This window comes from Mercenaria mercenaria, chromosome 1 (genome assembly GCF_021730395.1).
Source record: "Mercenaria mercenaria strain notata chromosome 1, MADL_Memer_1, whole genome shotgun sequence".
NCBI lineage: Eukaryota > Metazoa > Mollusca > Bivalvia > Venerida > Veneridae > Mercenaria > Mercenaria mercenaria.
In genome coordinates this window covers 111,121,513-111,139,396 of record NC_069361.1, presented here as the reverse complement: position 1 = coordinate 111,139,396, position 17,884 = coordinate 111,121,513, and positions in this window count along the sequence as shown.

Here is a 17,884-nt window from a genome sequence, read left to right as displayed (position 1 = left end):
CTTGGTCCTAGAATCACGAAACTTAAAAGAAAGGTTGATCATGACTAGCAGATGACTTATATTGACTTTGACTTCAGTAGGTCAAAGGGCAAGGTCACATTGACGAAGAACAGGTCTACAGTTTTCAGATTATAACTCAAAAATGTTCGTGCATAGGATTATGAAAGTCGATAAGGAGGTTGGTTATGACCAGCAAATGATCTCTATCGATTTTTAGGTCACTTTGTCAATGGTTAAAGTCACAGTGACCCGGAACATTTTAACAGTTTCTGGACAATAACTTGGAAACCCTTGGACCTAGAATCACGAAACTTAATAGAAAGGTTGATCATGACCAGCAGATGACCACTACTGATACTGAGGTCAGTAGGTCAAAGGTCAAGGTCAAACTGACGAAGAACAGGTATACTGTTTCCAGAAAATATCTCAAGGATGTTTTGGCATAGGATTTTGAAAGTTGATAAGGAGATTTGACACGACCAGCAGATGATCTCTGTCAATGTTGAGATCAGTAGGTCAAGGTCACAGGGATCCAGAACAGTCAAACAGTTTCTGGACGATGACTTGAGAACCCTTAGGCCTAGACTCACGAAACTTTATCGGGTGGTTGATCATGACCAAAAAATGACTCCTATTCATTTTGAGACCAGTAGGTCAAAGGTCAAGTTCACAGCGATCCGGAACAGTTGAACCGTTTCCGAATGATAACTTGAGAACGCTTAGGATTAGAATCACGAAATTAACGAAACTTGATAGGGTGGTTGATCATGACCAGCAGATGACCTCTGTTGATTTTGAGATCAGTAGATCAAAGGTAAAACATTGACCCAGAAAAGTTAAAATATTTTGTCAAATAACAAGAAAATGCTTTTGTCTAAAATCAGATTTGATCTAGAGGTCATTTATGACTAGGAAATGGCCTTTTATTTTGATCTGATGTCAGTACGTCAAACGTTTGAAGTGCACAATGACCGGATAGGTTCTGTTTTTTGTGCAGTTACTAAATGCATCAAGGGGTGGATGGGGGGTGGGGGGGCGCATTTCGTGATCTACGAGCTTTTTTTTTAAATATTTTAATCTGTCTGTCTGTCCGTCTCTATACACTATCTTTGGCTGTCAATGTACGACACATATCAGATTCTTGCCTTCAGCACCGTTATTTCAGTTTTCTGTCTTTCAGAAATATCCAACAATTTGTTCTAAAGGGTCAAGAACAAGTTTAAACCTTCAGATCAAGGTCAGATGCGAGTAAAGGAAAATTAATAACACCAACACAATTATTAGCCATAAGCTTCTCACCATTACAAATCTTTAAGATGTTCCCTTAATGTAAGCATTGCAGGACATGATTCCAAAAGGAGTAAGCCGTTTAATAAAACAATATTTATCTAGTGACATTTGAAATTCAAGTTAATCAGGAGTCATAAACAAAAATAACCTTTTAGTATCCGCAACGCAAAGTATAAAATGTTTTGTTATAAATGAACATGTCAAAACCTTGTCTTCATACATGCATATATTGAGCTTAATATGAAAACGTTAGGAATCTACAAAACGAGTCGTCAGGTGATAAGAGGGAGGGGTGAGGGGGGTGGAGGGGAATTGGCCCTTGTATTTATTCACATTTTCATGTTCTATATATCGACACTTACCGGTGACCGTGGCACAGTGGTTAAGGCGTCCTCCTCGGGATCAGGAGGTCGAAGGGGGATGTTTGTCATGGGACTCGTTCCGAAAAGGCCGGTTCGTGAGCCACGAGCAAGTTAGATGAACGGTTACCGACTTCTATCCGCCCGGCCGTTCGCAAAGTGCTAGGAGTTGGGAGGCAGTTGGTACTCACAGTAAATGTGTCTCATAAACCAAATTGGCTAGCACTTTTAAAAGGGGTGACACGATAATAAGCAAGACCTTTACCCTTATCTATAATAAAATAGACATGATTAAAACATCAGTGCCGTAACAAGCCCTGAAAAAACACGGAGGCAGAATTCTTTCGCAAAAACAGTTGTAACATAGTTACATATTTGTATTATAATGTGTGTATGAATTATTGTTTTGTAATTGATTTTATTTACTTTTAATGTCCATTCAATGTATATGTATTACATATTTATTGCATTTCAATTTTGTCTTAAAGTTAAACATGTAACCAATTTGCCGGGTCACGAATTCTGTTTGCAATGTTGTTAACAACAGATGTTATATGTGTGCTACATCACGTTCCTTATTAACAGTATCCTTGTATTTTTCAAGCTTTATCGCGTGCGTTTTGATTTATAATTCGTAACTTTAGTAATATGTTAATTCAGACGTGGTATATATGATGTCTATCTAATCAATATTCTAGCTAGTGTGTGATGTGTAATATCTGCCTTTCCACCAAAGCAGATAAAAATTATAACTTAAATGCCAATCAAAGATGTTTTACTGTAAGTCCTTTGGACGAAATCTAATTGTGAGACCCCAAGATATAGTCTATGTGCTATACAAATTTGTGTTCTAAGATTCGTTATCATTTTTCTGTTTTGATTTTATATGAGTAAACATGAAGTAAGAATATAAGTTGTAGTAAACCTTGTAACTGAACTTGTTGTTAGCAACTATACAATTACGGGTGTGACTACGCTATAGTGTTTCATATATGGGCTTAGGTACAAACTGCGATTTTACAAGTTATCAGTTTATTTGAACATTTTTTTCTTCAACCATAGAAAGCACATGGAGTTGTAGCATATGTTAATGCAGGGTTACAGGGGCCCATCCTGAGATTTTGTTTGAAATTCTGCAAGACAAAATGATGTATTTTTAGTTATTTCAGATAAAACAATCTCGACAAAACATTTCAGAAATGTACACACAACTCGTCTGCAATATTGGAGCCAAGTTGAGGTCTTGAAAAGTTTTGACACTATACAATACAACTGTGTTAGTTTCAAGCGATTTCAGACAAAAATCAGAGCAAAATGTCACACTACTTGCTTACATAATTGGAGTACACGTAGAGGGTTGTGTTCGGGATCAAAGCTGTGCATTTTAAACAACCTTCGAAAAAAAATATGAGGAAATAAGGTTAAGAAGTTTGCACTAGTCGCCTGCATAATTGGTATACAAGTAAAGATGGAATTTCAAGGGTCCTCCCCAAGAGTACTTTGATATTATAAAAGACAAAATGGTGCATTTTAAGACATCTCTGATAAAGAATTTAAGAGAATCAGGTTGAAATGTACACATTTCCCTGCTGCATAACTAGAGTAGAAATAGAGATGGGGTCCAGGGTCCTCCCCGCTAAATTTTAAATTGATAATTGGTAAATGGGACATTTACACCATCTCTGACAAAAAACCTTAGCAAATCAGGTTAAAGTGTACGCATACGACTACTCGTCTGTGTAATTTGAGTAGAAGTAGAAGTGGGGTTCGGGACCCTCTTAGAGAAATGTGGAAAAATCAATGAAGAGAACAGGTTGTGGGCTCAGAAGTTCTGAAGTTCCACATGAAAATGGTACGTTTTTAAAGCCAGATTATGAAATTGTTAGTTAAACTGTGTGTGATTCACAAGCAAAAGTACAAAATTGAATGCTTATATGAGAAATGATTGGAGGGAAATGTGTGACTATGTTTAGGAGTTACCGTTGACTCTACAATCACACAAGAACCAAAACTCAATGTCTCTTTCGTAAGCCAGTGTAAAAAAAGTCAAGTCGAGATATCATTTCCATTAATATGTATATATGACTTTGGTATTTCTTGATTGGACACATCAAAATGAGTTTTCAGTACACAGAAATCCTAAAATGGACAAAGAAATATTTACATCTACGAAGAGGATTTGAATAAACCATTTACAAAAATACCTGAGTATATAGACAAATCAGGTAAAATATTTTTATCAAATGTATCTGTTTTGTTTAGAGCGAAAACAGAACTTTTATAGATATATCAAATTGAAAAAAAGGAAGAACAGAACAGAACAGAACAGACTTTTATTAAGACGTATACATAAGTACATCGTCTAAACACATCTTTAAACATTTTTAACATGTCACGTGTATATACATGGTACTAGTGTAACCTACAAATGAAACATTTAGTAATATGATAGAGGAAATATGGATTGAACATGTACATACTTATGATAATAATATGAAGCTAGAAGTATATGATATGGTAACAGAGGATGAACATATTAAGCAGAATTATTTAAAATAGCATTACGAATACATAATGCTTCCTTGACATAATTACACAGCTTTATCAATTCAAACTTATTATCAGAGTTTAAAAGTTGATGGTATTTGAACACAGATGGGTGAATATAATAATAACGCTTAATGTGTTTTTGTCTAATAAGAGTATAACATGGGCATATACAAACAAAATGATCAAATTGAAAAAAAGGAAGAACCACGTTGCTTAAAAAAAAACACCGAGGAATCTGCCTCGGTGTGCCTCAACGTAGTTACGGCTTACGGCACTGAACATGCGAAAAACATTGCCGCGAAATCGTCAACTGATGTATACTTTTTTGTATAAAACTTGTCGTTTTCTATTCAGCCCGTTAAACAATTTCATTTCGTCGATGATAACATCTGAAACTCGTCTTCAATTATTCTGCGATATACGTGATAACATCAGTATGTTGTCCGATGTAAATGATGTCATTGATTTATCTATGGTGGCTTTTAGGGTGTTTCGTGATGTTGCACTGGCGTGCGCGTGGTTTTGGCAACACGTTTCTTTGTGTCGTCCTGGCACACACCTCAAACATCATAACAAAATTTTGTAAGTGTGTGTGTTGTTTTGGTATGCGCACAACTTGACAAAACAATTGATAAAGATACACAGAACTCGACATAAAGATACATTTAATTTCGTATTTAACATAGAGCTCGAGTCGTTACTCGACTTTGATACATTTGATGGATTCTAAAACTGTCGTGGAGAAATTGTTCCTTTTTTTGTGCAGTGAAGAGAAAACGTCCGGTAAGAGGACTGTACTGGTTTCTCCAAGGAAAGACGGCTGGCTCCATAACCTCAGATCCCCTTCCTAAATTCCAATTTGTTAAGTTCTGCCCATTGTTTTCTCGTTTGGGGCAAACCTATTATTTTATCTGGGGACCAAACGCCGCTCTTCATGGAATTACACGCCTCAACACATGTAGCATTGAAGGTTCCATGTGTGGCTACTGTCCAAAACGTTTGCAGAGAATCATTATTCCTTTTCTTGAGCAAATTTAAATGTAAACAACTAAACATTATCGTTACCTTGAAATGCATAGTTAATATATGAAAACAAACCCCATTGCGACCCTCTAATTATGCGCAACAAAATCACGCATCGAATCGTAAATGATTAACCGGGTCAATGTCTTATTGCCGTATTTACTCTACTGAAAGTCGTAACAGATGTTATTTGTTGTTGGATTTAACAATTTATGTTAAATAACTAACGTAAATACTTACTTGAAATTGTTTGGCAGTATAAAACAGACATTGCAACCAAAATTTTACAAGATGATCATTTTATATTTATATAGATGAGATGTAAATAAATAAATAAATAAATTGTTCTTGAGTTCCTTAAAAGTCAATAAAAAAGAAATCTTAAATGTAAATTTTTAATTTGGTAACAAATATTAGACCAAAATTGGTAGATCTAAATTACATAAGTGCGACATAGAGCTCTGACATTCAAATCACTGCTTTTTTTTCAAAATAGGTAGTTGATATTCAAAACTTTAATCCCTCTATTCTTTAGACTAATTTAAATACTAATAAGATTTCAGCCCGTCACGGCCTTTTCAGCTGCTATAAATTTGTGTCTATTAGTAATAGTTATTAGATATTTTGTACAACGCTTATTTCGTTTTTTTTTATCATTTTTAATACTTTCATAAATGCTCAGTTTTGTATATACCAGATTTCGCAGTAAATTACTTTTGTTCTAGTTATTCTCGATTTTTGGAACCAGGTTTCGGGTTTCTGGCATTTAATTTTAACTCAGTGACTGGAATTTGAATTAAAGTAAAATTAAGTTAAAATATCACTTTTTCAATAAATGCAAAGACATCGGATTATAACCAGCATTTAGTAGCTTTTCAACCGACATGTCCATTTTATTCAGCAAGGAAGAACTATGACACTGGGGTTATTCTCAACTGATCCCTTCACTTTAGCCGACAAAACTATTCACTTTTATACAGTTGCAAGTAAAATATTGCTGTGCCTTGGTGGTTAGTCTACATTTTGACAATTCTTTGTATCAGTCGTGCGAAAATGTAAAAGAAAGAAAGTTTTATTCCGCATAATTGCAGAATATTCTAGGTTGCTGACAATCTAAATGCAAGCAGTTATCTGACTATATATAGCGCCATACGGAAACTTTAAATGGCACCCTAACATATAACAGATCAAAAGAACTTTACAAGTTTCCATTTTATGTGATCTTGTATCTATGTGAAAAGCGGTATGATTTTAATTAACAACACTGTAAATGTGTTTCCTGCCAATCCAAATAGTTTTAGGCTTGCCTCGAGATTTTTATTCGAAATATTAAAGTTAATAATTTGATATTCTATTAGAATGTTACAATTTTCTAACTGCACATGCATCGAAACGCAGCTTTTACCACATTTTTGCTGTTTTATAAACTGCGTGAGTTTTCTTCTACAAGCGCATCGCCTAGACTCGCTTAATCGCCTTATTGACTTTTACTCTTTAGTTATTATAATTACTTACAAATGAAAGTACTTTTAAAAGAGGCATACATCTGGAGACATTTTCCTGCTTTAAATAAATACTTCCAAATTGGTCACAGTAATCAGAAAACCAACCTGATGTCAATCAAGAAAGACCGTCCCACATGCTGTCAAGATCTTTATCATATTCGAGCAAAAAAGAAGAGAGTTAATTGAATCATTATGTATATAATACCAAATTACATTATAGAGCGCTGACTGTCTTTTTAATCATTTAATCAAGCACATCTTCTCATTGTTTGTATTTGCTCTTTAGTGCGAGTTTTAAGCTTTTACTTTCACTTGCAACGTAATAAGGATAATATAATGAATATGTGTAGAAATGAAGTTTCCATTCATTTCATTATGGAACCAACCGGCAGGAAATGTGTGAAGAAGTCTTTTAAAACAAATAAAACCAAGAATGAAATTCAATTTTATCCGATATTTTATCAGAAAGAACGATTATAACGATATATCAATATCTCCACCCAGCAGTCTGCGCCTCATTTTGGATAACAATGTGCAGATAACTCTGCATGTAACCACGGAATGGGAAAAGTGTCTATTGATAATTATGTGATGTTTGGAGATTCTAGTTAAAACAAGAGCTTGTAGAACTCTTGCATGAATTAACTGACAAAGATCAGAAATTATTTGGTCACTGCCTACTGGACATTTAACGTATTGATCTTAAATCAATAATCATGGGTCATTTACCATTCTTAAATGACCTCCGTATCAAATGTGATCTTAGACCAAAGCATAATCTAGTTTTCCGGCAAAAAAGTTCTATTGTCAATATGATATTGACCTTTGACCTACTGAACTCAAAATCAATAGGGGTCATTTGCTGGTCATGACAAATCTCCCGATCCCATGATCCTAGGCCCAAGCGTTCTCCAATTATCATCCGGAAACTGATTTGTCTACAGACCGACCAACATCCATCATCAAACATTAATATTTACAATATACCCCTCCTCCTTCGAATGAAGGCAATTGAATTTCAAATTAGAAGATGCCCGTGTCTCCCTAGTCCCCCAATGCATAGTCGTAATAGGCAAGAAGTCAATAGAGGATAGGAGCGAAAGACAAAGAGACACTAATGTTTGGCTGCAATAGAGATCATCTATTTCGCATGTCCAGTCACCCTATGAAGTTACAAAATCCTGGATCAAATGGTTCTCAAGTAAACCTTTTTCCATGTTCAGGCCCCTGTGATCTTGATCTTTGATCGAGTGAGTCCAAAATCGACAGGGGTCATCTACTCTGCATGTCCAATCATCCTATGAAGTTTCAACACTCTGGGTCAAGTGATTCTCAAGTTATTGATCCAGAAAGGGTTTTTTTTCCATCTTCATGGCTCTGTGACAAGTGACCCCAGAACATTAAGGGTCTTCGACTTTGTAATTCCTATCATCGTGATTGAAGGTTCTGGGTCAAATGATTCTAAAGTTATTGGTTGGAAACTGTTTTCAAAGTTCTGGTTCCTGTGAACATAACTTTTGAACAAGTGATTCAAAAATCAATATAGGTCATCTACTCTACATGTCCAATCATTCTATGAAGTTTCAACATTCTGGGTCAAGTGATCCTCAAGTTATTGATCAGAAACGGGTTTCCATGTTCAGGCCCCTGTGACATTGACAGGTGATTTATTTTTATTTTTATTTTATTTTTCAAATGAGATCTCATCTTTGTAAAAGCAGGCTATGGATATATTATACATAAGTTACATAGATAAATGACACTTCAGAATAGTTCCTAAACTAAAAGCAACCATAAAAGAATGTTTACAATGAAATTAAATGTTTCATTCAATTTCAAAACAACCAAAACAACTACTGCTATCTTCAATATCAGCACACATCATGATCTTCGGGTTGCATTCAGTCATTTTTCAGCTGTATATTAATATAATATGCCTTATAATCATGACAATATGCATGTTTTAGTATTGCTATATTTTCTGGTCCTTTGGGATCATGGAGTCCATTCAACATATGTGTAACAGAGTTCTGCTTAAGCCGGTGCTGGGGGGGGGGGGGGGGGGGGGGTGTAAGGGGTGTTGCACATTTCATTATCTCTCATGAACAGACTCATTCACCCGAGTCTGCTATTCTTCTTCTTGGTTGCATTCTATGCTTCCAAAGGATCTTTTTACGAATTTTATTGTTCAAATTCAAATATTGAAAACTGAAATTTTTCTAACTTAGTTTGAATGATCCCAAATGATTTCATTGCAGTCTTCCGAATCCCGCTATTGTATAATTATCCGAGAAGAAATCGTACGCCAGATCGTGAATATTTGGGAACGAAAACACCGAAAATCTACCGGCGATTAAAAGGCGAATTTGTTAAAAATAATGTTTCTTTCGAATAAATTATATAATGATATGTCAATCACAAAAACCGGCTGGAATGTAATATTAAATCAAACTAAAGTGCATACGTTCGTAATTTCGGGTAAAAGGGACGAATTTTTCGCCCCCTCCGTTACGGTGGCAATTATTTTCTTAAGTTGTGCCAATAAAAATTATTTACGTAAATATTATGAAAGGATTGTATCTTTCTCTATGAAAAATAAATAGGATAACACCTCTTCTGTTAATTTCATGCAATATATCTTTCCATAAACCCATTTCTATGCTACACAGTTCAACGGATACACGGGTGCAATTTTATCCGAAAATAGAACGCACGCCGTGCTAGTTAGATGTTTTCTGATCATTCGACCAAAACAAGCTCTTTGGTGTTGTTATAATAATAAAATTTCGATTAACTTTTCTAGCAGGAACTGAGTTTTAATTTAAAACGTTTACAAAAGACGCAACTTGTTTTTAATACCGATTATAGATCTACGCGGACGGTGCTGATTCAGAAGTACTATACAATTTTTGTAGGTTATTTATAGTTTATTTTGGTCACGTGATGAAGAATTGTTTTGGTCATGTGATCAAAGCCAGCATGCTCATTTTCGTATGCGTTGTTTTTGTTATAAAATATAGATTACGACAAATTTGTACTTAAGCAGTGCATTTTTTTTATAAAGTTGAATCTCAGAAGCTTTCTGAAAGTTAAACAGACTTGAATTACGTAAAATTTATGGAGAACATGGAACTACTTGTTCTTCGGTTTCGGATAAGCGTTTTGACCGTACATTTGTGGTATGGTAAATCTGTGGTCACGCTTCGCTGCCCACAAAAACTATTGTTCACAGACTGACACTGGTTTATTTTCTGTGTTTTCACAGAAAAATGCTACTATTTATTGAAAAATTAAAAATTCATATGTGCCAATATAGTAACAGCACATCGGCAGCTGGGTTCGCCAAAAACCCGATATATTGTTTATCGAAAACAAGTGCAGCTCGAAATATGCTATAGATATTCAAAATTCCCATAAATATCTCCTGGGTACCGCGACTGGAAAACATTATGTCGTCATGAAAAAAAAAACAACACTTTCGTTGCTATAATTACTACAGCTACAGTTAATATAAATTTCAATCAATGCTTTTATTTGCAATGCTGACAGTGGTATAATTTATAATATTTACGATATTATTATAATAAGTCATTACCAAAAATATAGTTTTTCATCATTTTCGATTTTTTAAATTGTCTGAAATGATAGCTGGAGATATATTTTCGTAACCCACCCGCTACATTATATTAATCAAAATCAATATGGACTTCTGATATATGTAATATATACCTACCGAATCGCCATGCTAACCTGAGTCCATGCAGTGGGTGAATACCGGGCAGCGGGCTCAGATCAGTATAACGACGAATATCGACCCTGAGGCCCGGTATCCATCTGATTTACCGCATGGTCGTGTACAAGGACTGTCGGGGTTGTGGTATGCAGAAGAATGAATAACATGAAATAAGGCAATGCCTTAATCGGGAATTGTTACAGTCCATCCGCTTGTCCAGAAATGTGCATTTGTAGCCATTTAAAGTAAGATTTTGGAATAAAAACCAATACTGCCCGAAAGTCAGACGCTCTGTGCACGTGCCGGAAGACCACATTTTTAATTCGATAGTATATCTCATTCGGTATATATCGCTTTTACCGTGGAGGGATCGATCCTTATTTTAATTTGCTCGGTGATTACACAAATCGTTCGCCAGACTATTATTACCACAAATCGAAAGTCACAAAGATCACCGTGTGCTGAGATTGACAACATAAATCATTTCATGCGCAATTCAAATAGTTCTGTCATGTATATCAGTTCTTCCACGGATATGTTTAAAGATCGTTAAACTCATTTGTTTCAATAAAAACTTTTTCAACCATTTTGTTTGATTCTGTAAATGATTATGTCATGCATCTCTCAGTTATCCTTTTAGATAATACATGTATTAGAAAATTCTAATATGCTTGTCTCTCTTAAAACACTCTTACGCTAGAATGACGTCACGTTAAAGTGCGGTGACGTCAAAGTTTTTGTTGCGACAAAGAAAGAGCACTTCTATATTTTATCTACTGTTTTAGATTAAGGGCATATTAGAATCGAAATAATTTATAACTCGGGTGGTAATACGTCGTACAAATAATTTACGCCCGACGCATAACTGCCCATCGTGCATAAACAGTGTTAAAATACTCTTTTGCTATAAATTATTTCATAAATGAAGGTAAATTAATTCGGCCCTATGAATGAATGTCCGTATGAATGGAACTTTTTCGTCTTTGGTAATGTAAAACTCAATGACGTAATACACACACTGTGTAATATGCAGAGATAAAGCTGATAAATCATGTGAAATATAAAATGTATTTAACAGAAATATACAACACATCGAATTAAAATTTTATCGAAACACTTAGATAATGTTTTATGTTGTTTAAATGGAAACGGAATTCCAGCGACCACTTCGTTATAGATTATGACCTCGGTCTATAAATAGCTCATTAAACAAACTGGTTCCGGGCACAGTTTCATTCATAACAAATGTCGATATGAATTATACTGCACATTATTAATTAAATGTTTAACAAAAGTATTGCTTTTTACTTGATATGATTTTGCATATAATACAATAAATAATGAGCACAAAATACGTATAATGTAAAAGAGTAGCATCAGTTTTAAAAATCAATTCTTCCAGATCAGTTGCTATAGGTTCTACGTGACATAATCGCTGCGTGGAATTGCCACGGTAACGTGATAAGAAACAAATGACAGCATTCTACGATTTGTATACCGAAACAGCGTACATGTTATGTTTTGCTACAGAAATAATGTTTACATTTACAATAAAAACTAAAGTATTATTTGATTTAACGGCAGTTTATTTGTTAAAATTGTAAAAAGTGCTTTGTTTCCAATTTGCTTAAGGGGGTGAAAACACATGTTTTCAACTGTATTTCAGGTTATATTAAGATAGTGGACCCATAATGCATTAACGTTATACAGTCTTGAAGTTAACATTGTTTCGCACTGTGTTGCATTTTTAAACAACTTTTACCGTGTATGTTTTTTTTTTTTTTGCGGGGGGGGGGGGGGGGGGGGGGGGGGGGGGGGGGGGCTGTGTTTTTTTTTTAATTTTGTATAATTTATGTTATTTCCTCAAGACAAATTTCAAAGCGATAACCACTGCGCAAAACGATCGCAGAGAATTCATTATACCAAATATTTTGCTAAAAAAAACCTCAAAGTACTGCGTAACAATTATAAAAGGATTTAATCGAACAGAACTTAAGCTCCAACACTGAAAAAGTATGGCTCTGCTCACTGCATTAGAAAAGAACCATAGGGCAGGAGTAAAACCTACCTACATTTCTTCCAAAATTTGTAAACTAAAGAATAAATGCAATATCAATAACTTTTACAACGTGTAACTAAGTATTTTCAAAGATGTCTAAACCTTCACCCTTCTGTATCAATGAAAGTCTTTTCAACCTGATTAATGTTCATACATGATTTGGGGGATGGCATATCGAAGTACGGATGTTGTTTTTGTTGCCTTTATATGTTATCTGATATTATGTCCCTCAATGTTTGTTGTTTTTTGTTTGTTTTGTTTTGTTTTGTTTTTTTTTGTTTTTCAAAAAGTAAAATATTGTTATATTATCGCATTCTTTATAAACATATATTAACGTTGACTGTCAAAATATGCGAAATCGTTACCAAAAGTTCAAGAGTAAAAGCTGATAGCTTATCCATAAAGGTTAAATTTGGCAACGTAGGGTATTTTTCACATTCTTTACCTCTTCTTCCTTTTTAGTTACTCCATTTCTTGTAACTGTTCTTTATAATACCGCAATTTTGTTTGCAATGTTCCTAACCAGACAAAAGTTTTGTATTGCTTTTGTTTGTTCCACTTAAAACTTACAAATTGTAAGCAATTTCATTGTTCTTAGGACAGTCTCCTAAACAAGGTATATTGATAAGAGATTTTACTTATTTATATGCAAGTCCATGCTATATTAAAGTCAATGAATCAACTTGGCTTTTTAGTGTTAACTTTGAAACCATGGTGGGGCCAATTATATGGTTACAAACGTAGCATAAACCGGTTTCAATTAACATGTGACGTGTTTGCAAATGACATTTACAAGACGATATCCGACTGTGTTCCTTTTATTGTTCATTTTGCCCTCGCTTGTCTATACCTTTTACTTCATTTATATTTTCAAGATATGTTTATGTGTACAAATCAATACATACACTGTTACGGGGTTGTGGTTTGATTGGATTGCGTTCTCGGAACCTGACTTTTTTGTTAGAAATTAATATTTCGTTTTTCAGATTCCCAAGTGAGAATTATGTGCCGTTTTTCTCACTAATTATGTTATCCCCAATGGAGCAAACGCAATGTATTTTTTCACCATCTATAGTCTGTAATATCCTTACACTACCTTCTCAAGTTAATCAAGATGATTCATCACAACAGTACCCTATGCTCGCCTTACTTTGATATGGAAACCCATAATATCTAAGATTTTGCAAACATCTTTCCCGCACAGTTGTGGTAGCCAGCCTTCTGTACTTTCAGTACTTTGATTTATTAACTATTACAAAAGAAATTTCTTAGAAACGTCTACCAACCACACAACGTGACGTATCATTTTTTGTTCATTTTGGATAATGGAGTCCAGTCAGTGTATCTGAATGAAGTCGGTGTTTCTCCGGACATTTTAGCACCTCTATCATGCATGCCAATATCACTCAATTGGAGTGTGTTATTAGTTTGTTTCACAGCATTCTAGTCGTTCAAAGGATCTTTTTATGAAAAATGAATTTATTTTACAGTCTTATAAACGTTTCATGATATCTGTCTGTAAAAAAACAGCTTCTTCATGTATACATTTTTATATGTGTATTTCACGTGTTAAACCCGGGATTTTAATTCATATGTAAACACGTCTAGGCAATAAAACTAAAGTGATTAAATATCATTCACGGATACCTGAATCGGTAATAGATTTTATATTCAGTTATTATATACTGGAAATTGTTTAGAATAATACCAACTTACCGACATGTTTTATTAGATTGGGAGTTTTAATCGAATGAAATACTTGGTGACGACATGTGGAAAACGTAATGAATTTGGTTTGGCCTTAAACAGTACGCTTAACATGGATCACTTATTAGGAATTTTATTGATTATTTGGAATGTCATAGTAACAGTTTATTACATGCATGTGAATGCGTGTTGTCGCTAATCTGCATTTAACCGGTTTGGTCTTTAATCATAAATATTTTCCTAAAAAGGATAAGAAATTTCTGAAAATTGTTTTCTTATCGATATTCAACATAATTTATTATAAATAGCATTTCTTCAGATGATAGTATACAGTTACTGAGTAACCTGAATGTCAATAATAAAAATTATTGTCCGATGTCCGAATAACCGTGGATAAACCTTTTTTTCTACTGAGCCATTCCATAAGTGTCTTATTATATGACATTAGAAATGGATTTGAATTAGTCACTTTTTAAGTTTTGCCTTCAGAAGCTATGGGCTTGATTTCAGACTTGTCATATAGCACAAATTACGGACAGGCGAATGTGTCATGTATTAAAATCTTTTAAGCCACTGAGCAGATAAAAAATACCTCATTATATGTAGTATAAAATTAGTTTGAAATACATGAAATAGGAAAGTTTACGTTTTTGTGTTTTACTACGGAGCTTGTTGATTAACATACTAAACCAATGAAAAATGAATCGTATACATATACCTGAGTCTCATTAAGAAATGTGATGTATGACAAACAAATTAGTCAGGTAAATGATGTGTTAAATATTTTCTCGATATAAATCTTGACATAAACATGTGTGTTAATATAAAAAAAATATACGAAAGGATACACTATACTAATACAAAGGAAACAGTAAAATCATATCCGAGCAAATTAAGGAAGTTGTAAAGAAAACCTATAATAGTTACAATTCATGATGAGTATATGCTTCCGGGTTTGCTCATACATAAAATGTAAATTTAGTGAATATAATCCGGAAGGATTAGACATACAAAAGAGCACAAACTTCAAAGAATAGAACACGCGATAACGAAATGACAGGAAAAACAGTGAAGCCGACTATTGAGCGATGGGCAACCATGGATTCAGCCGATATAGAGGAACCGGAATTAGCCAAGCTTGATTCCAACTATCCGAGAAAACTTAGAAAGTCGATTTCCATGGATTCTGGAGAAAATTTCAGAAACTCTGGAAATTCTTCGACCTACTCAGTTAAACGCCGTTATGTTCGGGTATGTTTTTATTAGCATCATATATGGAGTCCTTGTATAAATAAGGTACACATTATGTTGAATGGTTATCAGTGTTTTACATGTCGAGCAGAAATGTTTGTCTCGCCAATTACACATGTATAGCTGAGCTCTGATAGAGCAATTTTAAGTGGCTCCTAAATGAATATCTGATTGTAAGAGTGGTCACATGTATTCAGATTGACTTTCTAGTTTATGAAAACATCGGTACAAATTCAAATGATATGCTTTGATACACAGGTATTCATTCATTCATAAAATAAAATGAAAACGGTTATGTAAGTAAAGTACACCTCTGGACTTTTACAACTAAACCTCTTAAAATTTTATGAATTAAACAAAACTGGTGACACATGGAATCCGAAATTTGAGATGAAAATGATCAAAATTGTTGTACCTGGTTGTACCAAAAAAAAAAACAACAACAGTTATTAAGTTTAACACAGTGATAATACGAATGATCCGTACCAAGGCCACTGAAGCAAAAACCGCAAAATCATTCTAACGTTTCACGGTGTGTAACCGCCGATGCATCTAACGTTTCACGGTGTGTAACCGCCGATGCATCTAACGTTTCACGGTGTGTAACCGCCGATGCATCATACATTTAATTACACGCAGTCTTTGTACCATGACTGCAATAGCTGATGAATCCTTTTTCATTCTCAGGTCATGGCCTTAATGTCTTAGACAGCAATAGTGGTGAAAGCGAAGAAATACATTCACACAAAAGACCTGTTATAATTTTGTTTTCTCGAAAAGATGAATAAAAGTTTTAAAAAAAAATATCTGAAACATTTTAAAACTTCATAAATTAAAACAATTCTCTAAGTTACGTAGCAGACCATTTGTGGCCTTCCGGCTTGGTTCTTCCTGTTTGCACTTGCCTGAAAGCAACATTATGATCCATTATGATATTTTGAATTAAAAGATATTCAGTGCCCACCATTCATTAAAATATTTTGCCTTTCGATATTTACTTTAGTTACAAACAAAAATCCTCATCGAGCGCATTTAACTTTTAAAAATAAATCATTTAGCTGTGTATGAAGGGCTACAATCATAATTGAATTATATGCAATAACAGTAGACAGATAAACAACTTCGATTTTGTCAGGGTAGTACACATAGATATCTTTATTTCGTTGTAAGCCACTTATGGCCCATGAACATACAATGTACATATAATATCTCATATACATGCAGATAATTGCAAACATGTATCCCTGTAACTAAACAAAACAGTATACACAATTTTTAAACGCTTATATAAGCAAACAAGTGAATAAATAAGCGGGAGAGCCTGTTGCTTCTAGGCAGTAATAGACTATATTGGAAAGATTCATTTTAACAAAAACGTATATGAATTACAGATTTCTTCTCTTTTCAAAGGCTTTAAAGGTATATGCTGCCAGTTTTCTCACGGAGTTTACGTTATCATTTGATAAAAGCTCAATAAATTTGTAATAACTTGGTCTAACACGATAGTACTTATCTATATATATTAGTAGTGGACGGATAGCTCAGTGGTTTGCACACTGGCCTTCCAATCCTGAGGTCGGGGGTTCGATCCCCGGCAGCTACTCGGGAATTTTCGGAAACGCTTTTCAGTGTTTCCCACCCAGCTAGAGGTGTACTGGTCAGGAACCCAGGCAATCCTTGCGTGTATCAGTGCTATACACTGGACACGTTAAAGAACCAGACTGTCTATTCGCAACGAGCTAGGCTAAGTTAGCCGGACAAGCCTGTATCTGATTTCTGATCTCTCTGTCACGGGGGCTTTGTCTCACTCTGTCCCTCTGGTCAGATCGCTCTGTGTCTGTACTAGTAGAGTGTGGCTGCATTTGAAATATGTAAATCGCCTTTGAACGTGAAATTGATCATGAAAAGGGCGCTATATAAATCTGGTATAATAATAATATACTTTACGTAATTCATTGTATAAAGGACATTCACATACAAAGTGATATTCATTCTCTAGCTTATAACAACAAGGACATTTTCTTTCATTATACGGAGTGCTCACTGGCTTTTTCCACCTGCCACATTCTGCTTCTAATCGATGTGATGACACTCTTAGTTTAAACAAAGCAATTCTATATTTTTCTACATTAACGTAAGAAAGGTATGATTGAAATTCAATGGAAGCTAAATTTCGATAAAATAGTGCCCTAATTGATCCTTGCAAGCTTGCGTTCCAGTCTTGGTAATATACATCGCGTACTCGTTGTTTAAATAAATTTAAAAACATATTTGGGTTTCCAACGCCTTGGTTCAGTCATACTTGATAAAAGCCAAGTCTTGATAACAGGGATTTGACTTTGGTGACCAATGTGGGCTTATTTGGGTGCGATTCAGATTTTAATTTAAGTAGATTATAAACCATTTT